The 27680-nt window shown below is 38.0% G+C and overlaps 1 pseudogene; it reads left to right on the top strand.

The window, feature by feature from the left end:
* The first annotated feature begins 773 nt into the window (after window positions 1-773).
* The window catches only part of LOC129064658 (probable ATP-dependent RNA helicase DDX5), a 95741-nt pseudogene continuing 68834 nt past the window's right edge, over window positions 774-27680 (top strand).

The following is a 27680-nucleotide window of genomic DNA, read 5'->3' as shown; positions in this document are numbered from 1 at the left end:
CCTTGTGCTAAGAGTGTGGTGCAAAGCCTGCCTTTATGAAGGTTAGAGTTTAGTGGGGGAAAGCTAGGGTAGGAGGAAACACAGAACTCACAATGCAGTAACAATCTATAATAAGCATTATGAGATTTCTGTGAAAAAAATAAGGGCGAGACCTAATTTACATTGGGGATAACATTTATAAGGGTTGTTTTCTTCACTCAAGATACACATACTGAGGGTGAACTCTGTGGGGAGGGTAGAGAGAGGAGAGGATGCCTCCTGGGTTGGGGCCTTTCCCAACCCCTCTCATCTCTTTCTGCCTTGGCTATCGTCTCTGCTGAGCATCTTTATGGTGACCCTTCAGTGTGCTTTCATCAAATTTTGTCTTTCATTGCTTAACAGATTCCTTTTGGGGAAGGTGAGGTTAGGAGAGAGTGTTTGGGAGCAGCAATATAAGCCCTCCGCAGGAAAATAACAAGCCAAGAACATCCACCATTGAAGGAACAGTACAGACTGAGAGGGTGCGTGCCTGGGAAGGGATGGCTAACGGGGCGCCCACGGCGAGGGAAGGACTCGGCGGGGCTAATACATTTCTCCGGAAACCGGCATCGTGCTCTGAGCCGGCGGCTACCGAGTCCAGAGCCTGTCTAGCGGGACTCCCTTCTCTGCCCTGCTGCCGGGCACACGCGGTGTGGAGGGTGGGGGATGCTGGCTGCAGGTCAGTAACTGGCAGGCGCTCCCTGGCAGGTGCGTGGCAATGTGACACACTCAGCCACACTTCATGGTGGTCGGTCATGGCCTGCGCTCCGGGGAGGGCGAGTTCTGCCTGGGAAATGGCCTGTGCCTTTCCACTTGTCCAGATTGATGAACAGGTTATGCTGGGTGAGTAGAAATTAATTTTGACCTCGTTCACTTTATTACCTGTGAAATTATGGCAGCAGCTGTGGACTTTTTGTGTAAACATTTATATCGTAGGTATTTTTATGTTTTCACAGAGCTGCATTCAATGAACAGGCCATTTCAAATACTTAAATGCAGTTGTTAATGAATTGATAATTCCATGTCCCTAAAAGCCAGATTTCTGTTAGAATTAGCTATACAAGGCACATGACTAATGAATCCAGGTATTCAACACTGTAGCTTAGGCATTTCTACCGGGCTGAGGTCTAGGGTTCAGAATAAGTTTTTCTTTCCTCCTTTGACATATATATTTATTCGACACCCTGTGCCCTACTCTATGCCAGGATATGTGAAGGACTTGACTTTTTTAATGTATAGCATTATATACTTATATATAATTATTTATATGTAATATATCTATATATTATCATTTATATATAATATATATCTATACATTCTAGAATATACACATCTCTATGTAGATGATCTCTATATAGGTATATATTATATACAGATAGAAATATTTATGTCTATCATCCATCTATTTATCTCTCCATATACTAACAAATTAATAGGCACCTCGGTGTGGTAAGAGTTATGAAGAGAGTTCACTTACTCAGTGTGGTGTTTTGTGCTGTGGCGTATTAGGAAAGAAGGATTTTCTGAGAACCTGCCATTAAAGAGTGATGTAGGTATTAGCTGGTGAGCTCGGCGTCTGAGGAGGTTGGGGAAGAGAGGGAGAAGATGGCATTTGAGGTAGAGGGAGAATTCTGTGCTAAATGTCAAAGGCAAAGGAAAGTCTTCCTTCCTGTTTAACCGCCCTGCAGTCAGGGTTTCATTAGGAAACAGGCCACACTGAGCATTTTAAACAGCACAGAGAATTGGTTTCACAGATTTGGAGTCCTCAAAGGGCAAAAAACGTTACTCTGACGTGGCTCCAAATTAGGAATTGCAACCTCTAAGGCTGGCGTGAAAGACGGAAGTGAGCCTTAGCCTAGGACAAGCAGGGCCAGGAGAGGGAGGGGATGAGACTGTGGAATGGCCCGCTTGGCCCTGATGAATGATCCATTTATACATGGCCAGATTTAGTTTGCTAATAATTTATCGAGGATTTGTCACTGATATTCATGAGTGATATCAGCTTGTAATACATTTTTTTCTTGTCAGAATTTGTATCAGGTTAAATGGGTTTCATAAGATGAGTTGGGAAGCGTTTCCTCCTCTGATTTTACAAAGAGCGTGTGGGAATAGTGTTACTTCTTTCTTAAATGGTGACAGGATTTTGTCAGTGATGACATCTGGGGCCTTGAGTTTCCTTTGTGGGAATGTTTTGGATTACCAACTCCATTGTGTTAATAGATATTAAACTAGTAGACTTCCTATTACTTCTGTGATAAATTTTGGTAAATACCATTTTTCAAAGAATTTCCTCACTTAGTCTATGTTGTCAAATTTCATTACACGAAATTGCTCCCAATGTTCCATTATTATACTTTTAATGTGTAAGATTTGTTAGAAAGCCCCTTCTTTTATTCCTAATATTGGTAAATTGTATTCATTCTCTCTTTCTCTGTTTCTCATTTTCCTAAATTTTTTGTTAGGTATTTATTACTTCCATTAATCTTGTTAAAGAAAGAACTTCAGCTTTGTTAATTTTCTCTTGTTTGTCTCATTTCTGTTTATTGATTTTTGTTGTTGATTTTACTATATGCTTCCCTGTACTTTCTTTATGTTTAATATTGCTATTCTTCACATATACCCTTGAGTTAGCTTAGATTGCTCACTCTCAAATTTTTTCTAATATATACATTTAAAGATTAAAAAAAAAACCCAAACCCTCAGCACTGCTTTAGCTGCATGGCACATGCTGTTTTTGCTCTTACTTCATCGTCATTCAGTTTAGTTCCAATGTGACCAGAGAATATATTTTACATGATTTCAGTTCTTTGAAATTTCTTGAGACTACTTCATGACCCTGTATCTAATCTTTTGGTAAATGCTCATGTGCATTTGAAAAGCATTCACACATTTTTTCCACCTTTGTTGAGATTTAATTGATAAATAACATTGTGTGAGTGTAAAGCATAGAACTTGTTGATTTGATACACTTATACATTACAAAATGATTACCACTATAGTGTTAGCTAACACTTCCATCATGTTACATAATTACCATTTCTATTTGTGGTGAGAGCATTTAAGATCTGGTCTCTTAGCAACTTTTAAATATATAACACAGTGCCATTAACTATAATCAATATGCTGTGCATTAGATTCCCAAAACTTAAATATCTTATAACTGGAATTTGTACCCTTTTAATCACTTTGCTCTCCCCATTTCTACCCTCCCCTTGATCCCAGTTCCTGGTAACTACAATTCTACTATCTGTTGTTGTGAGTTTGGCTTTTTTCGATGTCATGTATACTATATGTTATATCATATAGCATTTGTCTTAAGATGCCCTCATAATGCCCTCAAGATCCATCCATACTGTCAAAAACAATAGTATTTAGTGATGTTGAGTATCTTTTTATGTACCTGTTAGCCACTGGTATGTCTCTTTGGGAAAAATATCTGTTTAATTCTTCTCCCCATTTTTAATTGGATTTTTTTTCTTATTATTGATTTATATGAATTATTTATGGTTTGGCTATGAATCCCTTATCCAATATATATGGCTTGCAATATTTTCTCCCTTTCTGTAGGTTGCCTTTCATTTTATTGATTGTTTCATAAAAGTATTTATTAAGTCTTTGTTTATTTTGGTTAATATTTGAATTTTTAAAAATATTTTCTCTTGAGCATCAGTTACATGTTACTAACTCTTTGTGTACCCAGCTATTTCCTCTTTTATGACAGATAATATGAATGAAAGAACCATGGAGGTTGCGGATGGTGCTGTTTTCCATCAAGGAAAGTTCTCACTGTTTTCTGTGAAGACGACAGTTTGAAGGGCCCACCACTGCATTCTAGCCATAGACTGGTCTGTGTTGGGACTGGGCTAGAGTCTTTCTTTTTCTTTTCTTTTCTTTAAAAGATTTTATTTATTTATTTTTAGAGAGTGGAGAAGGGAGGGAGAAAGAGAGGGAGAGAAACAGTGATGTGTGAGAGAAACAAACAACAGCTGCTTTTTGCGGGTCCCTGGGGACCTGGCCTGCAACCCAGGCATGTGCCCTGACCGGGAGTTGAAGTGGTGACCTCTTGGTTTGCTGGATGAAGCCTAACACTGAGCCACACCAAGGGCAAGACTGGGTTAGAGTGTCTCTAAGTTGCTTGTGGATCTCTATCTGGTTGGCATTGTCTTATGAAGAGGTTCAATTCTGACCATTGCGGGCTTTGAATATAGTTCCAGGGGGTAACAAGATAGGTCGTAAAATGTTCTCTTGTATTTTTAATCCTAAGAACCATGAAACTGTGAAAGATTTTACTCCACCTTTCCAACTCTGCCTGCCCAGCCTCCCATGCTGCCTCAAAACTCAACAACTGACCCATGGCAAAAAACTGACCTTGATCTAGGGCTTTCCTGGTTTTAAATAAGGTCAACAGCTATGAAGCTCTCAATTCTCAACATCCTTCTCTTTTCCTCAGTACAGTTCCTCTTCAAGAGACAACCTCAATCCCTGGGCCTATTTCGGTATTGCTAAATGACCCCAGGAAGGAAAACGAGTGGTGAATGTCAACTCTTCTAGGAAAGGCTCATTCGAATCTGGAATTTTAGTTCTCCTAACCCTCATTGCCTCCACAGCTTTCTGATATCTTTCAACATAGGATTTTTGTAACTTATGTGTGTTTTCCTAGTTGCCAGGAGAAATATTGACCTGCTATACCTACCATATCTTTCCTATAAGTAGAGTTCATTTCTCGTTAAAGAGAAAAAGAAGTGAATTCCATGATCTATAAACCAGGGTGTTTATTTGGGATACCAAGCAAAATTCTGTAAATCTTATTTTTTCTAAGGCAGATGGAGAGTCATTATAAAGGGGCACAGTAACATAAATCTATTATAGGATCATTGAGAATATACTCTCAGTAAATAGCACCATTTCTCTTTTTTATTTGTCAAGGTTACAGAAAAAATAGATACAGTTTATCTGAAATTTAGAAAGATAGTTGTCAAAGTTTTTCATGATATCTTTGTTGTCAAGAAGAAATGTGGAGTTTATGCTCACATCTTTAGATGGATTTATAGAGTCAGAAGATCTACCTTATGACTCAAATGTCTTTTTGAAAAGATGAGTTTGAAAAAATGTTTCTGTGAGCATAGCACCAAGCTTCTATTCCAGACCACTGGGTAGATTTTAATCAATGATTTTGATGAAGACAAATACAGCACACTGATCATGTAAAGCCAGAGTGAATTCCAGTAAACTGAAAGACTCAAAAACCAAAATATTTTTAACAGGCTGCAAAAAATAAAACTTAATCAATACAAACATAATAGCTTACATTAGGATAAAATAAAAAGTGTTAAAATGCAGGCTGAGGGAAGAGAATGAGGTAGATGGTGATTTCCTTGCAGTGAATGCTCCTTGGACATAGGCAATATGTTGTGAGCATCATGCTTTCTGAGAGTAGACCATATCTGAGGCTTGCCCAGAGGAGAGTAACCAGGGCTTAGGGGTGGGGAACCCAAGATGGAAACAGTTTAAGTGTGTAAGAGGATCTAACTTGGGAAAGAGACGGTTCAGGCAGATATGAGAGTTGTGTTCAAAGGCACAGACGATTGCTTTGTGTTTGAGGTTAGAACTAGGGCAGAAGCAGAGAAAAAGCTTGCATTTCTAACATTAAGAAGGACTTTTTCAAAACAGTTATATAGGTGTCTGAAGTTTGAATGAGGCCATTGAGTGTGGTTGTGAAGATCTGGGACTTTTGAATCAGGAAGAATTTAACACAAGACTCCTCTGTCATGTGCAAGCTCCACGACTTTATATAATTTTTCAGACTCTCACTTTCTTTATTTCTAAAATAGTGACAATCAGAATACCATTTCTAGAGTCATTGTGAAGATTAAGAGAAATAATTTAGATTAAGTGCTTGCCATGGTGTGTGGCATGTTTGATATGCCAAATATGTGTAAACCATTTTTAAGGTACTGAAATGGGGTAAGAAAAAGAAAAAAGGCTCCTGCCTCTTACACCGACCATAGTGTTATCTTAGTAAGTATGAAACCAAGCCCCAAGTCAGAATTTAGACTTACTGCCTGAAATGCAGGTGCCAGAGGAGTCGAGTTAATCTGATATTACCGTTAAGAGTCTGCAGACCAGGAGAGGTAATTCTAAAAGGTTTTTTGGGTGTCATTTTTATTATGGGTCTCTGCTTGGATAAACTCATACTGTGAGTTAATGAAATGCCACTTTATTTATTCCTTCAGCCATCACCAACTGACACATATATGTGTAAGCATACATTCTGGATTTTAAGAGTGCACCCAGTTTCAAATTGCTTACTCCCTTTGTACCTCAAAATACATTATCACACATGTATGTAAGATGTGGTTGGAAAATACCAGAAGAGATGGTGTATGTCACAGAGTTGTGGCACTGAGACAGTCAAAACCATTTCCTGTTAGAAGCATGGTCCAAAACTACAGTGAGGAACCGTTTCATGCTCATCAACAGTGATTAATATACTATTTGTATGGAAAGGATAAAGAACAATGGCAACTTAAAACTGCTGGCAAAAGTGTGAATTGATATAATCACTCAGTTTTTAATACCTATTAAAATTGTAGATGAACGTACTCTGACTCAACAAGTCCACTCCTATGCATATTCCAGGGAAACCTTTGCACATGTGCAAACGGAGAATGTGTTGAATGCTCCTTGTCACATTCAGTCTGAATGTTCACCAGGTGGAGAAAAAATAAATAAGTTATGGTTTAGTCCTCTGAATGAATGATGGATAAACTAGAGGTGCATCTACTACCTGGTACATGGGTAAGTTTTAAAAATGTAATATTGAGTGAAAATACTGTTTGTAGAATGATGTGTGAGTATACAATATGATTCCACTTATGTAAATGGATAACTGTAAGCCAATATTAAATAATGTCTGTGGTTATAAATATAAAACAAGTGTATAGAATCATTCATGACAGAGGTTTATTCTTTCAGAGGAAAATTAAGAGAAGAATGGGAAGGGGTAAATGGGGGACTTAATAATCCCTGTAGTATTTTATTTTTTAAAAAGTAAATCTGGAGCAAATGTGGAATGTAAATATTTGATAAAACAGGGTATTAGGTACATAAGAATTCATTATATTACTCTTTTAATCTGCACTTAATATATTTCACAATACTTTTTTAAAGGGAAGGACTCTCTTTTCCATGTTCTTGCTCCCTTTTTCTTGAAATGGGTTGGCGTGAAGAAGAGGGAGACTTAATCTCTAGCTTCAGCCTCAGACCTTCAGAGGCAAATGGCACTCTCAAGTCTTCTGTTTGGTTCAGCCCTTTCGCCAGGTGTAGTGGTCATACAGAAAATTGAACTTTCACTGCTAGCTACCAATGAAGATTATTTGAAAATCTCCTATAAAATTGAATGTGTTTTAAAGTAGTACAATGAGGTCATGTGTCCAAATATTTAGGAATCCTGATACTGATCATATAGAGAGATTTGACTAAAAATAAGTTTCTGGTGGAGAAGGAAATGAGGGGAAAGCCTGGCCAGTTGGGGTCAGTGTGGAGATCCTTTGCCCCTGGGGGAAAGGGGAAAGGTGGTATCAAAGAATGACTTGCCCAGAGCAGACATGAGGGCCCAATTTGGTTAGTAACTTAACATGTTTGCTTGGGATAGCCTGGTAATAACTATCCCAGAAAATTCAACCACCCAAAGAAGAATGCTTGCAAGTATGGCTTAATGATGAATGAAGCTCATGCTACTTTGTTCAGTGGAAGAATCTGACCTGCTTAGATATCCAGATATCAGTGTGGTCATTTCTCTTTAGGGTCCTGGGAAAGGACAAAGAAGAGATGCTGCTCTGGCCCCTCAGGCAGCTTGTGGAGTGGATGGATTCCCAGCATGCCAGAGGCTGAGGTTGTAGTTTGAGTCTTCCTTCTCGCCTTTAATAAGCAACCTTTATTCACCTTCCAGAGTCTTTAGAGAAGAATGTTCTGTATTCAGTACTCAACTGACCACTTTTAGATGTATTCATGTATTCAGTGCTTTTGTATTTGAGCAATGAAGGAAGTGGCCTTGAGGACTCATGACAAATATATCATGTCATCCAAGAGCATCAAGGGCTCTTAAAAATGCTCTCTAAAATGAAACTGCCTTCAGTAATAATGCTAGAGAAAGAAGTTCAAGAATTTAAGGCAGGATTGGGAAACTTTGAAATGTAGATGTTTTTCCAGTTTGTATGTTGTACGTATTTTAATGTGTAAAGGGGACTGGAGGAGTCAGGAGGAGGAAGTGAAGAGACTACAGAGGGGAGAGAGTGGGAAGACGTGCAGTCAACAATGACAATATGGAGAGGGCTCCTCTGTTCCCTGACATGGGCCAAGATTTACGCAGTAAAGACTCTCCCTCAGATTATTCCTTTTTCATTTTTAAAGAAAATTTAAAGCTCTGTAGTTTACCCTGTGCTGCCTTTTCCTGTTTGGTGTTGGATTAGCAATTGAGATAGAACACAAATAAACCTTGTGTGATTGAACCCAAGTATAACAGAGATGTTATGTGTAGATGTTATCTGCCTGCCCATTGACCTTCCACACAATGCTGGTTATACATCTATTTATATCTCTATCTCTGTATCTATATCTATCTGTACCATCTATATCTAAATCTATCTATATCTATATCTTTATTTTTATCTATATCTATAGATCTATCCAGGTCCTGAGGGCTGACTTAGAACTGTGATGATCTCATTTCATGACACTTGGCTTTTGTGATCCCATGCATACATGAATAAAGTGTCCAAGTAGAAGAGTTAAGCTATTCTGAAATTGAGGCAGGCACATGTGTGCAGACTGAGGTGTCTGTGAGTTGCTAACTTCTAAATGAGGGAGGTTGTACCAGATCTTAAGTTCTAGTAATATTTTTAAGCTTGTAAACTTTATTGTGAATGCACATTTCTCACAGGCTTCCAGAACTGGCTTGAATCTTTCTTCTTTGACCTGGCAGGAGTATAGGAGAGAGATTAAAACTATAGTGTTCAGAACCACAGGTAAAACTCAGTTCAAAGAAAAGGTAATTGGTTCTTTCTCAGTGCGAAGAATTCTCCTGTTTAATAGTTAGACAGATTTTGACATTCTGAGAATTATACCTATAAAATGAAAGAAAAGGAAGAGACTGAGGAAAAGGAAGCAGAAATACAAAACTATTGATATCTGAGCAGCAGAGAAAGCCAAAGCTTTACACACACACAGTGCATGCATATGTATGTGCATGCATAAACATACATATGGTATATGTATATGTATCATATTATGCCTGGAAATTATACAATGTAGGGAGTTTATCTGCAAGGAACTCAAGAAGATGTAAAAGCAACAGGAAACGCTGATATGAAAGAGAAATATTAAGGATGCAGAGCAGGGCGGAGGATTAGAGCATCCGTGCTTTCGCAAGAGCTGGAGAGGGAAGAGGACATGGACATGGCTAGGTCATAAATAAAAGCCTGTGTCCAAATGGTGGAACCTTGGAAGGTTGGACCAAGCCAAGAATTAAAAGTAAGCTGTGGCCAGCTACACACACAGAGACAGAATAGAACCTATGTGAAAACCAGGAAAACAGAAGTGGGAGTAAGAAAGCCTATACTGTCATGTAGGAAAGCAGGCAGTGGAGCCACAGGGAAATCAATGTGGGTCACGTCCCAAAGAACATGTAAAGTCACCATGGGGAGCGAAGAGTGTGTACATTGGGAATTTAGCTTTGTAGATCCTTGTATTTTCAAAAGACTTTCAATGACTTGCCCCTCCATGCACAGAGGTTCTACTTGTGGAAAGCTCAAGGCAGCAAATGACTTCTGAGGAATGCTGCTGGGAAAAGATTAGCATCCTCCTGAAGATAGCTTGGTGATAAATGTGTGTGTGTGATGGTGTGTGTGTTTGTGTATATAAAATCAGTATGTCCAAGTAAAAGATTGGAACACTGTTGTTTGTTTTGTTTCTTCTTATCTAATTATAGTGTCCTTAAAGTCCTGGAAAAACTCCATTCTTGGACTTTTAAACCAGAAATAAAGGGTGACTGAGGTAAACTTGGAGTAAACAATAGAAGCATAATCAAATAGGGTCCCCTGGATCAGAACCCAAACCTGCTGGTCCACCAACTTTCAATATCTTTGTTATGTGGGAACCTTGTCTATTATTTGTTATAACAGAACCTAGAATTCAATAAATATTAACAAACAATGATAACAGGAAAATATTCTTGGCTGCTCCAGAGATAACAAACCAAACCACATACCCTTTCCCAGAGATCGAGTAAAAGCTAAAATAACTAATTAAGAAAAGGAATGCAAGCCAAGCCAAACCGCAAGAAGATGATCCAAGTTAAAGTGCATGACCAGGCAGGTGGCTTCAGCTCTAGGAGGAATAACTAAGAGTGAGATGAAACTGGAACATTAGTAATTGTCCTTTTCCACCACAGTTAGGACATCAGAAACCATAGCCTGTGAGAGCACAGCCTCCGATTCTAAGAGGCAATTTATTTCACTCTAATTGGAGAGGTTGGAAAGACTTTTGAGATGGTTATTTTAAATGCCTTTTGCTATTAAACTGTGGTTAGGAAGTCTGCTCAGCCAAAGTGATGCTAAAAGAACATTAAGTTTATGAGTCACGAAAGCCAGAATGATTCCAATTAGTTTCCTGCACTTTAGCACAATAGAAGTCTTTAATATACAATGGGACACTGCTTTAAAACTGATACAAGACAGGAGATCAGAATCTTGGCTTTTCCTTGCACCTTGATTACTGACCACTTTAAGGTTACGTAAGCTATTGTATTGATTCCTAGGAAAGATTTCTGTAGAATGGGGTTAAAGAGGGTCACGTAGTTCTTGTGGGGCGCAGAGTAGGTTGTTGTGTCTTTTCAGAGTGAAATCTTTTATACATACAAAGCAGGAGTGAAAAGCACTTCAGGTCTGCCTTCCTCTCAGGACCTTAGATTTAACTTTCTTCCCTCCCTCCCTCCCTCCCCCTCTTCCATTTCTTTCCCCCTCCTTTTTTTTTTTCATTTTTACCGTTTAAAATCGTCTACAAATTTAATTTTAACCTAATTCCATCTGGTCCCAATATTCTGATCAAGAAATGGCAAGATAAGCTATGAAAGGCCCATGCCTTCTGGGGATTAATGGGCACAAACTAAGTGTCAGCATGTAAGGATTTCTGGGAGCCCCAGCGGCTATTGACAGTCTGTATTCTCAGGAATTTTCAGCTTTGTGTTTCCACATATTATTCCACAAGGCTGAGAAATGCTTAATGAGATGTATCACTCAGATGCCAAGGAGGATATCTGACTAATAAGCCAGTGAGTTTTACATAATGTTACGTTTAACAGAAAATTTGAAAGGGAAAAGCAAAGAACGTTCTTAGAGCTCAGTCATCAGAGTGGAAGAAATAGACAGCAGTGCAATTTCTGATGTGCCCTTTGCCCCAACTATGAAAGCAATATATGTTCATTTTAGGAAACTTGTAAAATGCAAAGCAGTAACAAAAAATTAAGCATTCTCACACCAAAAGGAAACCAGTCTTAGTACTGTGCTATGTTTCCTTCTAGTCTTTTTAATGTACTTTTGTTTTTTAGATGGAATGGTCCAGTACAGATGGTTTGGCGTCTTGCTTTTGCCAGCTGGTATTGTATCAAACATTTTCCCAGTTATTAAATTTGATGTGGACTTAATTATTATTTTTTAACTTTATGTTTGTTGTTGACCCTGTTACAGATGTCCCCATTTTCCCACCCTTTTGTCACCTGCACCCAGCCACTGTCCCCACTTCCCTCTGGCTGTCAACACACTGTTGTCTGTTTCTGTGTGTCACCCATACATGTCCTTTGGCTAATCCTTTCACCTTCTTTTTTTTATTTCATGTTTAGTTTTTCTGAATTTCTTCTTTTCGTTTTTTTATCTCTTCTAATCTTCCTGATTGTTTATTAAAAAACCTAATCCCACTGTAAACACATGCATAAAATCCATGTAATTCTGTTCTCTTTAAAGAATAGCATATAGTTTTCCTGAAATTCTCTTTTGAAACTTTTGGATTACTGTTTTGGAAGCATTTCTACTTATCTTACCCCACTGTTTTTCTTATTTGCTATCATTTTATATTTTTTCTCTTTATTTTAACAAGCAAGAGCTTTTCTAGATTTGCTTTTAATACAAATGGATGTGTGTGGACTTTGAAGCAAAAGTTTCCCCTTTAATTTGCCTTGGGGGGAGCCTGCGTTTCTTAGATATAAGATTTTTACATTTCTGGAACCCCAGGGATAAGGTGGAGAATTCTGTTTGGGGTTGGGCCATGAGAAGAAACTGAATTGGCAGGAAAGAAAAAGGTCCCATGAGATGCCTTCGGAAGAACCAGTCTCTGCAGAGAGATTAAGACTGTTAAGGCTATTGGATACTACATGAGTGAATACAGACTTGAGTAAAAATATATGCCTCATATGTATTTCTTTTATACTTCAAGATTACAGTGCTTTGTGGTAAAATGACACATGTCTATACTGAAGGGGAAGGTTGGCAGGTGAGTTCAAATGGCAAAAGTCATTGATGGGGATTCAAGGATGCCCCGGGACTCTGTGTGCTTTGCATGTACATGTGCTTTGTGTGTATGTGTGCTTTGCTGTTAAGCAACACTGGGAGCCCAGGAAGAAAGCTCTGTGTTTTGGATGACATTTTGTTTTATTCTATTCTATGTATTAAGAAATATGGAGAAGGCTACAGGCATATTTTATGTGGGTAATAATAATGTAATGCCCTGAGAATGAATTTTGGGCCCATAAGTACTTTTTTAAGAAAACAGAAATCTTCAGTTTATTTGAACCTATAATCTGAGCAGGACTACTTATCCCACTGGTATACATATGAACAATCATGTCACTAGAATCTGTAATTATTCTGACTTGTATTGATGGGGATATTCTTGTTAAATCCCGATTCCAGCTATGGGACTGTTCTGCCAAACCCAGAGATGGAAATTAGAGTCAGCTCTAGTGAGGTCAGTGGTTCTCACTTTTCAGTAGCCCCGGATATATTCGCTAGTACAATTTCCCCATGAACTGAGGATTCTGAATGCTTGGCCTCTCTCTTCTATATATTTTACACCATCCCACTCAATTTAGAAAATTGCTCTTTCAAATGAAGCCATTCATAGATGACTACTACAGAGAAACGACAACCAAGGTATTGACTTAGTGTGGTTTTTAATGAGTATGGGAATTATATTCTTCAAAGCTTCCTTGCAGATTGAAAGCGTTCCCCTCACCACTTCACTAAGGTAGAAACAGGGGCAGGACGTTCCTTAGGAATCACGCAGAGAACTGGCAGAGTCGCCAAATGTCCTGATGGCTTTCCAGCAAGCTGCTCATTACTGTGCTGCTTCCTCCGGGCTTCTCTTATCCTGCTGGCCTTTATTTTTATTTGTTTCCCGGAGGGAAGTCTTGCAAGGCAGACTCCCAACATCTTATTTGGAAGACCGATGTATGGGAACGGTTACTTCCGAGCAGGCAAGCTGTTCAACACTGCTGTCATTGGAAAACTTGACGGCTAGCAGTTGAAGTTTGCAGGGAGAAAAACAAATGGTGTGTAGAAAGTCCTGTTTGGAAGACTACGTTTCCCCCATTTTGTGGTGTATTTATAGTATTTTAGTGCTTCCACAATGCCCAAAATGAGACTGGTTCTACAGGAGCCTGACTGCTTGGAGGCACTCTTTCTTCTTGTAGACTTCTTGTATGCATGTTAAAAAGAAGTCTACTGGGGGATCTTCCATAATATGTCCAATTTGGACAACATCCAGGATGAGCCTATACACTGAATTCTGTGTTATAATTAGTAACATATTAGAACTCCAGAGTAGTTCTCTTTGCATCCTAGAACATCAGATATTTTTGTCTGGCAGGCACATTAGGCAGGACCCAATCTCACTCTAGTCTAATAAAGCTACTTTTGCTGTTGCTCACCATGCCAAACGTTTCCATTTCTCCCTGCTCAGTTCCTTTTCTTCTCCTCTGTTTGTAAACTGTGGGGGAGGTGTGTTAATGTGTTATACTGGTGTCACAGGGAGCAAACGTTGTGATGGTGGGAGAAATGCTGCTATATGGATACACTTTTTAACTCCACTGTTCCCTTTCTGAAAATTCTTTTAAGAGGGGGATAAATAGATGAGGATTAGCTCTGAGTTAAACATAGTTCTAATTGTCACAATTCTATGGTTATGTCTTATTGGGTAAAAGGTGAATCAGTTCCCCAAGGTTGCTGTAATGAGGCGCAACCAACCGGGTGGCTTAAAATCATAGAAATTTGTTCTCTCACCGATCTGGAGGCCGGCAGTCTGAGCTCAAGGTCAGCAGGGTCATGCTGTCCTCTAGAAGAGAATCATTTCCCGTCTGTTCCCTAGCTTCTGTCATTTGCTAGAAACCCTTGCGGTGCCTTGGCTTATAGGTGCATTATTCAGTCTCTGCCTCTGCTGTCTTCCCATGGCCATTTTCCCAGTGTCTCTGTGTCAAATTTTCCCTCTTCGTACAGGGAAACCAGTCTTTGGACTGGGGCCCACCCTAGGCCAGTATGAACCCATCTTTTAACTTGATTACATCCGCAAAGATTCTATTTCCAAATGAAGGCACATTCTGAGATAATGGGGGTTAGGACTTCAACATTTTTTTTTCTTTTTTTTTTTTGTCGAGGGGAACATACAATTCAAACTGCTAACAAATGGCAAAAGGGAATGTTTATTTTTGTATTTGCTCACAGAAGGGTCCCTCGGGATAGCTATCCATCATATTTAGCAAATTTCCCTAGAAGCCTCATAAGAGATATCAGGATGAATGAGACTATTTTACATACAAAGTAAGCAGCCACCTTCCAAGATCATCAAATCTTACACTTTATAGATGAAGAGATGGGCTAACTCAGAGTATCAAATAAACTGCAAAGTGCACACAGCCAGTGATAAGGGCTGAGAGTGTAATGCACACTTGCCCGACTCATCAACTAGGACTCTTCCTGCTAACACTGGGCAGGTGGGCACTGGGTGAACAATGGATCTGGTGCTACGCAGCAGAGCAGTAGCAGACAGCTCAGGTGCTTCTCATCATGCTGGGAATCCAGGAAGCTTCTCTTTGTCCACCTGGTAGCCAGACATCTCAAACGCTTCTCTGTAAGGAGAGAGAGGTAAAAACAAATCAAATGAATACAACAAAATCTGAAGCTGTTATCTCGCCTTTGGAACATTTGCATTTTAGTGGAGCAGACTGGGTCCCATCCCAGACCTACTGACTCATCATCTCCAAGGAGAATCGTGGGAAAATCAGCATTTTACAGAGCACACGAGGTGACTCACATGATAGGGCATGTGTAGGAAACACTGGAACGCAGAAATCTTGAGTTCTGAAATAGTAAGGAGTAAATATTTATTGAAGAGATTTTAGGTACGAATTAGGTAGAGATGGCGTGGGGGAGGGTGGGAAAAGTAGAAATTAATTACTCAGTACCTTCCAAGAAACACCAGAGTCAGATGCATAATTTTCTACTCTTTGTGCCAAGTTTAAGGTCTGGTGTCTGCCTCAGGAGGGATCCAAAGGAAACAGGGTTTCTGGGCTCAGAGTTCAATACCCCTCTTAGGAGAAGCAGAGTAGATTTAGGATTGTTTATTAAGTGGAGAGCCTGGGGCTTTTTGGAGATTGGAGGGCCAATTTTCTAGGGAGTGTCTCAGAGAAAATTCTAGCTCAATTTTATTGCCTCCTTTGTTATATTGCATTCAGTCAGTGGTTATGCACTCCCTTTTTCTAAAGAGTTGCTCATAATTTGTTTTGCATCTGAAGTTATAATCTAGTGTCAGTGACAGCACATTTGATTACTTTTAAATGAAGGAGTAGGGAAGGCAAAGAAATGGCTAGGGAAAAGATCTGGAGAACAGATGACAAGATAACAGTGTTTTTGATTCTCTCAAAATAAACACAGTATTGAAAAATGATCCAAAATTTTTGCTTGAAAACCACACAACTTCTGAGTAATATTTTGTGATATATTTTAATTTTCTCTGAAGGCTGGTGCTCAGAGATTGAATTTGAAGGCTGCCTCATACCAAGGAGTGACGTTATCTTTTGCCAGGCTTTCCTGGGTTTTGTCGTCCATTTAATTTTTACAGATTTAATTATTATTTCTACATCTTCAGACTAGAAATTCCCCAGTGGTTTCTGTCTGAGTGGGAGCCCCAGGAAATGGTAACATCTTCTCTTTTATTATTTCCTGTGTCTTTATATCTGCTGCCCCCCCTTTTTTTTTCAATTTCATCTTGTTTAATAACATTTATTGAGGGTCCTACATGCCAGCGTTGTGCTAGGGCTGTGTCATGGGTCACCCTGCTAAGGTGCTCTAGGCCATGAATGAGAAGAACCTGGAAAGGGACCACTTCAAAGCACTGTGGAAAGTGACAATATCATACACTTTGTCGGGGGTGGGGGAGCACAGATAAGGTCAGTTGGTCGCAGTTGGGATATGGTGCTCAGGAAAGCTTCCTGGAAGAAATTACACTCGAACTGAAACTTGAAGTATGGGTGTGGGTTAGCTAGACAAGGGATTGGAATGGAGCATTTTATCTGTATCTACTGTAGGGGGGAAAACTTCCTCTATCATCAGGTTCATTTGCTGGGCCTGTGAAATAAACGGACAAAAGACAGATTAACAAGAGAAAAGCAGAGTTTTCAACATGTACATGGTGCGTACATATGGGAGAACCCAATGATGAGTAACTCAAGGGAGTGGTTAGAACTTGGGCTTATATGGAGTCTTAACAAAGAACAATAAATTTGTAGGGAAATGACAAGACAAAGGAAAGGGGTTTTAGGTTTCCCAGGGCAGCACACTGTGGGAACTTTCTCATCGGGTCAAACTAATGGAGTCAATTTGTTTGTCTTGCTACTGACTTTCGGTCTTCTTCATGAAGGTCCCTGGGAGAGCAGGTACAGCAGTCCACATTTCTCAGAAGTTTCTGCTTTTTGTCAGTTAAGGGAAGCTCTGGGAAGACTTCTTTGTGATGAGATCGGGTGCATTCAGGGTGGTATGGCCGTAGACGTGGGAAGACTTCTTTCTGTATCTGTGGATTTTCAGTTGTCTTTAGTTCAAAATAAGCCTTATGCCAATGTGGCATATTTTGGCTGGCATATTCTGATTCCTGTACCACATATACTCCACCTGGCAATGGATGTTGGATCGGATGGTCTGTTTCTGCTCCCCTGTAAGCCAAATCCTTCTCTGCTTCTACTCCATCCCATCGTTTAACTTTTTCAATTCAAGGACCTTGCAGTCAGCCATTCTCTTTCCTGCAGTAGCGTTTATACCACATCTGGGGTCTTTCGCATAAGCAGGCAAATATGGTACAACATCTTTCTTTGAAAACAAAATTCCCTTGACCCACATCCGCCTCCAGCTACTGTGTCATTTTTCTTTTTGCAGCCAGACTTCTTCTTATACTTTCTCCACTTTTTTTTTTTTTTTTGTACTGCATGCTTCCTGAAACTCACTACAATTGAAGTTTCATCTTCACTATTTCACTGAAACTACTTTGGTCGAAGTCACTGACCGCCTTCCCAGATGCCAAAGCAAGTGCTCAGTTTTCAGGATCAGTTTACTTGATTATCAGCAGCATTTGATATAGTTGATCATATCCTCCTTCTTTATATATATACCCTTCACTCACTTTCCCAGATATCATGTACTCTGATTTTTTTGTATCCCATTGTCTACTAATATCCAATCTCTCTCTCTTTCTCATTTTTAGATAATTCTTTTTCTTCTGACATCAAATTGTTTCAGTCTTGGCCTTGTCTTTTCTTTTATACTCACCCCAGTAATGTGGTCTAAATACCATCTCTGATGATTCCCAAATGTGTATCTCCAGCCAGTGGTATGCTAGTCCATGTTTAACAGCCAGTGCTATGCTAGTACATGTTTAACAGCCAGCTCTCTGAGGAAAATAAAGCCCTAATTGAAAGCATTTAGCAAATACCATGGTGTAAATACTCCTACCATGACAAATTTCAAGCTACCAATGTGATGATAATAAGAGAATTCACAAGCTTTGAGTATGTATTACCTTGGTTTTTATTATAGTGTGTTTGATTATAAGTTTATCTAATTTAATGATTAATACTGGTCGTGTCTAACATCTGGCTCACAGCCTTCTTGGAGAGTCAGCATGAGTCAGCTTCTACACACCCTTGTCTCTGGCTGGGTCTCTTTCCTTAGCCTCCCTCTGTGAAGCACTGTCACCGCTGTCTGCTCAATGTCACCGCTTGGATGCACCACAGGCTTCTCAAATTTAAGATATTGCAAACAGACCTCTCTCTTTCTTTTCTTTTTTCTTTTTTTGCTAACTAGTCATTTTTATTTTTAAAATTTTATGTTAATTGTTTTTCAACTACAGTTTACATTCAATATTATTTTGTAGTAGTTTCAGGTGTACAGCATAGTGTTTGGACAATCATATACTTGACAAAGTGTTCCCCCCTGTTATTTCCAGTACCCACCTGGCAGCACACATACTCATTACAATATCATTGACTATTTTCCCTATGCTCTGCTTTATACCCTCATGACTGTTTTGTAACTACCGATAATACTTCGCAGTCCCTCCACCTTTTTAAGCCAGTCCCCCAACCCTCTTCCCATCTAGCAACCATCAGTCTGTTCTGTGTATCTATGAGTCTGTTTTGCTCGTTTGGCAAAACTTTGTTTTTTAACCCCAAACCTTTTCCTTTCCTGCTTTCCTCACTCACTAAGTAGCACCTACATTCTCCCAGTTGCACAAACCAAAAACTTAGAAATCTCCTTGGATTCCTCACTTATACTTCTTACCCAATCTGAGGTAAGCCCTACCAGTACTACTTTCAAGGTGTATCCTAAATATGATTTTTCATACATCCAAAGCTCCCATTCAAATTCAAGTCACTATCAGCTCCTTCCCAGAATACTAATATTGTCTTCTAAGTGGGTGCCATGCTTCAGCCCTTCCCCTACAGCCTAATAGCTGTACAGAGGGAAGAAGATAAATTTAATCATGTCATTCCACTCCTGAAAGCTACTGAATGGCTCCCACCTACCAACATCTGCATTATATGGTAGGCAGATGGCACATGAGAGAAAAGATAGGACAGATCATCAGGCAGGGTAGGAAGTCAACCTTTGGGGGAAAAATGATGAGTGTTCTTTTAATTGCTTTTTTAAAACATTAATTTGGTTTTCTAATTCACATACTTACAGGCTACTCTTTATTCTAAAGTTTATATTTCTTTGTACACATGTGCAGGAAATGACTTAGGGTTCATTTGCTTTGTAGTTTTACTCAGAACTTGAAAATCGTTTTTTGAGGTCACATTTATTTCAGCTAATAGTTCACACTTTCGAACTCTGTCTCTTTCAGATTTTTCAATATGATTTTTATTAGGGGCTTTCATTGGTCATACTTATATTTTAGCTTTGATTTTAATTTCTATAGGAATATATTATTGTGCAATATTTTCAAATGGAAATTTTATTATGTATCTGTTTGGTAGAAGATTCAAAACATTACTCTCACAAAAACTGGCAGCAAATTCCTCATTTATTGGCAAACTGAAATGTAAATTTGTTGGGCAAAAATAATAATTCTTTATCTGATATTAATTCTTGGCTTTGATTACAAGGTCCTTGAAGTCCAACCAGCTGGGATCTGATAAAGTGTAGGAAAGAGGCCAATTTACTAATGGAGATTGTAATAATAAATAATAAAGAAAAAAGTAGGCTGCAAAACAGGCCACCTTAAGAGAACAGTGTGTGATATATTCATGATGGTGGAGTGGTGTTAAGAATAGCAGCTTTTGGATATATTGCAGAATGTTAATTGCATGCAAAACAGTATCTAGTTTGGTGAAGGGAAGTATGAATGCTGTGAATAGCATGTTACTAGCTTTGCAAATTTAATGGAGGGAAAAATTTAACTAGATAATTGATACATATCAAGTGTAATTTATGTGTCAGATATCAAGCTACTTATATATTTCACATAATCATCAAAATGTAAAACATTACCAAAGACTGGAAGTAATAGTTGAAGAACAATAGTTTAATGAAAAGACCAGGATTAAGTCAGATGGAGTAGTCAGAGAAGAAAATCATCCTGGAGAATTTTAAGTAGTAATTTAATGGAGGAAGATAAAATAGTTTTCCAAAGGGAGAATGTCAGGAAATACAGAATAAAGTAATTTAAAATTTGAGAAGCAGAGATTTTGTTTTAGTAGGAGACAGTAAATGGATGAATGTGTGTATATTATAGCTGGTGGAATGTAGACTGGGACCAGCACAGCGGTTTTAATGTCCTACAAGAGGAGAGTGCAGGTACTTTTCAAGGGCCTTCAGCGGATACAGATATACAAGTTCTTTGTGAACTTTTTCTGGTCTAATACTTGTTGATATTATTTTTGTAAAATAACCAAAGCTTCTTATGATTTCTTTTGAAACAAGTTATTAAGAGTTATTCAAAGTTGCTGTTCATTTAAAAATTAGCCCATTACTATAGTTTTTTGAGGCCTTTGATTCAATTTTCTACTGGGTTGCAAGAGACTGCTTACTCAATGCTGAAAAACTACTAGTGCCCATAGACACAGGCTTATTATTTGGATTCCCCTAAAAATATAAAAATCACAGTAAAACTGCAAGGTTGATTTAACATTAAATTAACATAGCACTTAAATTAAAGTGATACAATTATCTTAGAAGATAAAGAAAAGCTTCTTCATCTGTTAATGAAAAAACTTCTTAGAAATTTCAGAGCAGAAGGAAATGTAACCTGAAAAAGAGTTATTTACTAAGAATCTACAGCAAATATTACATTTAAAAGATTAAATAGTAAAAACACTTCTTTTGAAATCAAATCAAGACACAGATGCCCACCATATGAGCTTTCTTTTCTTTCTTTCTTGCTCTCTTAGTTTCTCTCTCTGTATTCATTATTATATTAGTGACCTGAGACTTCCCAGGGAGATAAGAAAACAAGAAAAGTATTGGAATATGAAAAGAAAAATATATATGTAATTATTTATACTTATATAATTACACAGAAAATACCCATCAGGATACAAATGAATAGAATTAATAAAAAGGTTTAACAACAATATTGCAATATTGGATACAAGAACAATATATAAACTAACTGTATATCAATACAAAAGGAAAATAGTTAGAAAATATATGAAAAAGTATACCATTTGTAAGAGCAATAAAAATGATTAAGGGACTAATGATAGATCAAATAAAGATATAAAACCGCAGTGAGGAAAATCTAGAAAACTTAGTTAGAAGATGTTAAAATAGGCCTAACTAAATAAAGAAATAGATCTTGTTTATGAGTAGGAAGACCAAATAACCAAAAGGTCTCAATTCTTTTCAAATTTATATCTATAATTCAATGCAATTTCATAACAATGACAAATACTAATCATGAAATTATTTAAGCTGATTTTAAAATGTATATGGTAGAACAAAGGCCAAAAATAGTCAACAAATACCAAAGGAAACAAAAGGGTTTATTATAACTCTATAGTAATTAAAATGGATGGATATATAGGTCCATGGAACAGAACAGCAAGTTCAGAAGCTGACCCACTCCCTTAGGGAAATGTAACATTTGGGGATGCAGCATTGCAGATTAGTGAGAACATAACTATTTTATTAAGTCACTTGAGGTAATTTATTCTTTATACGAGAAACATATAATGGGATTGCCACACCACACCATATATGAAATTCAATTTCAGGCATAGTTAGGACTTAAATATGAAAAACAAAACTTTAAAATCTTTAGAGGATAAATATTTAAGAATATTTTACAGGGTAGGGGAAAATTTCTTAAGCAATCTCATGTAACAATCTCAAAATGAAAAGATTGGTAAATTAAACTCAATACAATTAAGGCTTTTTTTTTCTGTTCATCCAAACAGTCCTTAAATAATATATAAAAGATGAGCACCTAATTGGAAGAAAATACTTGTAACACTTTTAACTAAGAAAAGATTAATATCCAGATAGATACATAACTCCTACATTACAAGACATGACAGCAATATCAAATTTCTTAAACTAAATGATCTTTGGACCATATATATTCTTTCTATATTCCTTTTTAAAAAATAAACTGCTCTATTGAGATATGATTCATCCATTTAAAGTACACGATTCAAAGCTTTTAGTATATTTACAATAACATCACCACGAAATATTTTAGAACATTTTTATTGACTTTATTGGGATGATATTGGTTAATAACATTGTATAGGTTTCAGATGTACAGTTCTATAACACATCATCTGTGTATTGCATTGTGTGCTCACTACACCAAGTCGAGTGTCCTTCCATCGCTATGTATATCCCTACACCCTCCCCTGCCTCCCCCTACCCCCTTTATTACCCCAAAAGAAACATGAAACTCATTGGCACCCACTCTCATTTCTCCCTGTCTCCTGTGTCCCCAGCCGTATGCACCCACTGTTCTACTTTCTGTCCCTATGAATTTGCCTCTTTGGGACATTTCATATAAATAGAACCACATACTATGTGGTCTTTTGTGTCTGGTTCCTTTCATTTAGCACAATATTTTCAAGATTCATCAATGTTGTAGTATATACCGGTACTTCATTCTTTCTTATTGCTAAAAATTTTCTATGGATATACCCACATTTTCCATTTGATTGTTTCTTCTTTTTGGCTGCTACCTACTTTCATGTACAAGTTTGTGTGTGGACATATTCTTTCATTTGTGTTTGATCTATGCCCAGGAGAAGAACGGCTGGATAATATGGTGACTCTATATTTAACCAGAGAACTGCCAGATTGTTGTCCAAAGTGGCTGCACCATTTTATAGTCCCACCACCAGGATTCTAATTTCTCATGGACACTTATGATAAAATACATACTTATCATTACATATTTTAAACTATGGCTAACCTAGTAGATTTGGAGGTGTATCTCGCTGTGGGTTTAAATTGCATTCCCCTGGTGGCTAAGGATGTTGAGCATCTTTTCATGGGTTTATGGACACTCGTAAATGTCTATAGACCTTCTGTGGTAAAATATATATTCTTTTCATAAAAATACACATTTTAAGACAAACAAAATAAACATGAAGAAGATTTGGAAAAAAGTTTATGTAGACAATTCTTTAGACAAACTTGGCAGTGAATGGCAGAAGAGAAGGGAGAGTTAAAAAAAATGAGTGTTCAACAAAGACTACAAATACTTTAATTCAGCATTTTTTTGGTGCCACAGTGATAACTGTAATCTATGGCCACAGTTTCAGTGGGCACAGCGTAAGGCAGACAAAGTGAGGAACAGTGACGGGGAGAATGAAGCTGGGATGAGAATTGAGTTTATTGAAAAATAGAGAATGATAATGATAAAGTTACCTTGTCTGACTGAGTAAATGTTGGTAATAGGTTCTTGTAGGTCTGGAAGGAAAGCAGAAAGGCCATTAGATAAGTAAGCTTATTCCCCTGTGAGTCGATGACTTTGGTCACTCTTTGCTTCCCTCTCGACCCAGGGACCTCACTGCTCCACATTCCAGAAAACTAGATAAAAAGGAAAAGCATCTCAATTCATTAAAAAGAAATCAAACAACTCACCAAAAAACCAAACCAAAACAAAACAAAAGAGCCCCTCAAGAGTATGTTAATGTAAATAGAGTTTGTTTTAAACTACTTCATTTATTTAAATGCACAAAAAGATCTTACTAAAAATGGGTTTACTTTCAGAAGACCCTGCATGAATTATTTAAATAACTGAAAAAATGAAGGGTGAAATTAAAATAAATTATTCAAATAAAGATACACAGTATAAGTGAAGAGAAATATGGTTCAAATTCTGAGTTTTAGAAAAATTACATTGTGTATAATACAACTATCAAAATGATCTCAGCTGAGCGATTGTTCTTGTGTCTTAAGGTGTTAATGTCTAATGAAAAAAGAGCAATAAAACCGATAAAAACTCTTTGATTTGGGTGTAGAGAGGAAATCCAAGCTATGGGAAGTGCAGTGTGACCCTCACTGTACATATGTACCTGTGCTGGAATGAGGCTCTTGCCTACATTTCGGTCCCAGTGTCATGTCGTCTGTCTGTGCGCAGGACCTGGGACTCTGTAAATCCCATTTCTCTTTCGCCAGCCGGTTCCCTGTTAGGCTCTGCCAAGCAGAGGACGGTAGAGGCTGACTGGAAGTCCGAAGGAGGAAGAAGGGGCACATTTCTCCCTGTGGGCTTCCTGCTCTGTCCCGGCAGTTGTTTCTCACCCCTGCAGCAAGAGTTTGTTTCAATAGCGGCAGATGGTTCCGGTATGTTTTTACTTGTTATTTTACTTTGTTGTTTAATTGCCTCACTTGCCATATATTTCTCTTTATCTTCTTTTTCCAGCCTTTTGTTAGATTGATCATTTTTTTCCTTTTTTTTTCCCCCTCACTTGAATGGTTTGGAAGATAATTTTGAGTAATTATGCCAAAATTTCTGTCATACAAACATATATTTTTCTCCTAAATTTAATTTTTCAGAAATGCAATCTTCCCCATTAATTAGGTTCCTCTGTACATTTCTCGTTTTTACATAGTGTGGAATTTTTGTTTGATTGACTTTGTGGTTTTATTGTTCTATCTTATCAACATGTTTAGACCCGTCTAAATGGTCTTTTGCTGTGTTGTTCATTATTACTTTTTGAATCCCACGTTTTCTTCTTGTATTTTTGATTTTTCCCCTTTCTTTCTCCTCTTGTCCCATCCCCCACCCACTATATCCTCTGGTAATTTTTTTCAGACAGCATTTGCAAATCATAAACAATGTCAATCTTTCTCTCTCTGTAACTTCTGTAAGTTGGAAATTCTGTATTATGCATTTAGTTAGTTTTTATTTCCATAGTCAAAATTTCAATCTTCTCCATGTTTTGTTGATTTTAAGGATGATACAGAGACTGTCTGGAAAGTATCCAGCCACACACTATGAAAAATAGAGGCATTTGTTGAAGAAGATACAAGATACAAGAATCATTGTACATAGGACAATGACACCTCAGTCCCCTTCAAAGTAGGCACCTTGGGACCTCACACAGTTCTCTCAATCGCCATCAGCTGCCCCATTGTATTTTCCTGAATCTCATCTACAGTCTCTTCCTATTCAAAGGTGATTTTAGTTTTGGGAAAAGCCAGAAGTCACAGGGCACCAAATCTAGGCCTTAGTGGGGCTGAGTCACCTAAGCGATTTATGTTTCACCAAAAAAACTGCAGGAGATGTGATGCATGAGCAAGCGCATTGTTCTGACAAAGCTGCCAATCACCAGTTGCCCATAGCTGCGGCCTTCGGAGTCACCCGAGTAGCTTCCATGGAGGAATGTTCAAGAGTACTGCAGAATTGGATGAAGGCTCGTTGCTCTACCTGCTCATTCATTTTGAATGAGGCAGCCACACAGTACACATGCTCACTCAACAGTCTCTGCTATCCCCACTGACTAGTACAGTGAAATCGCCATTGTTCACACATGTGCACACAGTCCATTGTCCTTGGCTGCCAGGTTACAGCAATGTCGTGCAAACCATTTTCGTTATATTAATAATGGCTGGATTTTTTCCTGACACACTTTGTGTATTCTCTTGTCTCTTTTAGGAAATAGTATCTATAATGATCAAATGTCCTGTACTACTCACGCTCTAAATTTTTTTCTTTGTATATAAACCTCTTCTCTTCTTTGAATTTCTCATTGCTCTGTCATGGTGTTGGCTTTCTTGAAATATTTGATGAATCTTGTGCATCTTGGTAACACAAATTCTCTCTTAAACCCAGAAAAGGTTGCCTCTGTTTTTGCAGCTTGCTTGACTGGCGGCTCAGGGTCCGTGTTTGAGTGGGATAAGAGGTAGCCAGAACTCGGTCCAGAGCTCACCGTTGTCCTGAGGGTTGGCACCGCCATGACTCTCCACCCACTCTTTGGCCACATGTTACTCGCCTGGAGGCGGATTTTCTTGTTTCTCTTGCCTGACCCTTGGGCAGGTGGAAGAGCAAAGGGTGGGGTTGGAAGACTATGCTGGATGCCCTCCTGCTTCCAGCACCTGCCGCCTGCAGACATGGGGGCACCGGTGCTTCTGCAGTCTTCCCTCCCTTAGTAGCATCTTGGGCTGCGGTTCCTTTCTTCAGTCCAGTACTCCTCTTTCTGCCTCTCAGGAAGTCCTCATAGAGTCTCCTTTCTTTGTTTTCCACAGTTGAAATGAATTTTTAAATTTTGTTTTCTGTATTTTCTGGCCTATAAAGGGATTGATGCAAAAAGGGGAGGTTGGATTGTACCCTCAGCCCACCATCCTGAACAGAGACCACCTGCACTTCTTCAGAGAATTTTCCTTACAAAAAACCCAGCAAAATTCAGTAGTTGGTTCATCCTACATGTATTGTTTTGATTTTGACTTTGCTTTTGTTTTTTAACTGAAACTCACAAAGCATAAGGGTGGTAGCTAGAATTACATTAATTAGCTAAGAGCTACTTAGGACTATAGTTTTTACTTGTTTATACATTTTGTATTTTCTATGTTCTCACATTTTAGAAAATATAAGATAAATCTAGGGCTATATATCTATGTGCTGTTAGTCTCAGAGAATATTTAAATGGAGAATAAATACTGGACGATTTTCTCATTTGTCAGCTGGAATGTTTTCTTTCTGTCATTCAACCAAATGAAGATGCAAAACAACAAAACCATTTTTGCAGAAAAGGTAGACATATCCAAGCAGCGTTTTTAAAGTGTGAGATCTAATTTGTTTGCATTATATTGTACTCTGAATATTCCCTGAAATGATAATGAAATTAATGAGAGACATTCACTAATGATCCCAAAGGAACTTTGCTGATTACGCTCAAGTACAAAGCCTCCATGTGAGGATCTAGAAGGCTGCTTAAAGAAAGCTGCAATGTTGGATACTTTATTGGTGTAGACTTTATAAAGAGCATCCCTGAAATTTAATGGGGGATTTTTATTCAATGGTCTAGTAAGAAAAATTCGCAAAACTTTTTCTGGGCTGACGCTCTGACACACCAACATTTAAATAATCTGTGAAGTGTTGGTGGGTGTGTGCTTTTATTCTAGGAACTTTAATAGATTGTTAAGTGGGTGTTTGCCTCCACACACACCACCGCAGATCCTCATGATCACATGTGACTCTTTTCTCTTTCAATTTTAAAAATGCCTCAGAGAAAGATATTAGATAATATTCATTTCAAAGCCTAATATTCCATGTGAGTGGCATTATGTCGAATGTCTCATCTCAATATTTTATGCTACTGGATAAACTTAGTTCTTCTTTTCATAGTGGCCAGAATAATAATCACTACTGCTTTTGGGCATTCCTTCTTATAAATAGAATAATGTACATGAAAGTTATCTGTAAACAATAAAGCACTGTACCAAAATATAAATATTGTCCAATGCTAATATCATTAGTATAATACCATGTTACCAGCACCCCTAACTGTAAGGAATTTAAATTAAGTCCTTTTAAAGTTAAATTTTAAATGAAAGAATTTAAATTAGATGCTGGGTTTCTGTGACTGCCATACCCTGACTCTGTCACAGGATTCCCCAGATTGTACAACCTAA

The sequence above is a fragment of the Pteronotus mesoamericanus genome, unplaced genomic scaffold (assembly GCF_021234165.1).
Source record: "Pteronotus mesoamericanus isolate MK-2021 breed Mesoamerican mustached bat unplaced genomic scaffold, CSHL_Meso_final contig_169, whole genome shotgun sequence".
In the NCBI taxonomy this organism is placed as follows: Eukaryota; Metazoa; Chordata; class Mammalia; order Chiroptera; family Mormoopidae; genus Pteronotus; species Pteronotus mesoamericanus.
This window is presented reverse-complemented; position numbering and strand designations above follow the sequence as displayed.